Source organism: Rhincodon typus, chromosome 6, assembly GCF_021869965.1.
Source record: "Rhincodon typus isolate 14 chromosome 6, sRhiTyp1.1, whole genome shotgun sequence".
NCBI classification, from domain to species: domain Eukaryota; kingdom Metazoa; phylum Chordata; class Chondrichthyes; order Orectolobiformes; family Rhincodontidae; genus Rhincodon; species Rhincodon typus.
Window position 1 is genome coordinate 64,945,060 of NC_063337.1, and position 927 is coordinate 64,945,986.

General features: G+C 43.8%; 1 pseudogene; it reads left to right on the plus strand.

Annotated features, from left to right (window-relative positions):
- Window positions 1-241: 241 nt before the first annotated feature.
- On the plus strand, window positions 242-360 carry LOC125483430 (annotated as a pseudogene).
- Window positions 361-927: the final 567 nt, after the last annotated feature.

A 927-nucleotide genomic window follows, 5' to 3' on the forward strand; every position in this document is an offset into this window, starting at 1 on the left:
AAGGGCAGTGATGGTGATCATATTTCAGTAGATGTTGGTGAGTGACAGCAGATGGTAAGATGGAACTTGAATCAGACGAGAGGGGTGTTGTAGGACAAGATAAATAGGTGAAGTGGGTTGGTAACATACACCGAGAGATTTTGCTCGGCCTCACATTGAGAAATACTCCACAAAACTTGAGGAAACTGACACTTAATCAAAAAACATAGGTTACAACCCATAGTCTGCATTATCTTTATGCATGTTATGTGGAGAGAAGGTTAGCGCTCCCGCTGATAAGAATGGCAGGGGTTCTAGTGGCCTTACAACACATTAATGGTTAAGGCCTTTCCATCTCATGGCATCTAACTAGATTTTTATGGGTGGCATGGTGGCACTATAGTTAGCACTGCTGCCTCACAGAGCCAGGGACCCAGGTTTGATTCCAGCTTTCAGTCCCTGTCTGTGTAGTTTCCACCAAGTGCTCTGGTTTCCTCCCACAGTCCAAAGTTGTGCAGGTTAGGTGTATTGGCTGTGGTATATATGGGATTATGGGAATAGGGTGAGTCTGGTTAGGATGCTTTTTCAGAGGGTCGGTGCAGACTCGATGGGCTGAATAGTCTGTTTCTGCACTATAGGGATTCTATGTTCTAGTGGGTTAACCAAATGTCCTTTGTTTATCTGACTGCAAGCACTACTGAGCGGGTGGGACTGAAATCCTTGAACAATGCAAATAATAGAATAAAATCCTTGAAAGATGAATGTCAGCAGCAAAGTCAGTATTTATTGCCCATCCCTGGTGGCCTTCAGAAGATGGCAATGAAGCTTTTGTGGGAGCCACTCTATTGTATGGTGGTCAATGTTGATGCTGATTTTGTCCTAGATGCTTTTGAGCTTCTTCAAACTATTCACAGTTGAGAATCAGAATGTCATGTCCTTCATGCTCCT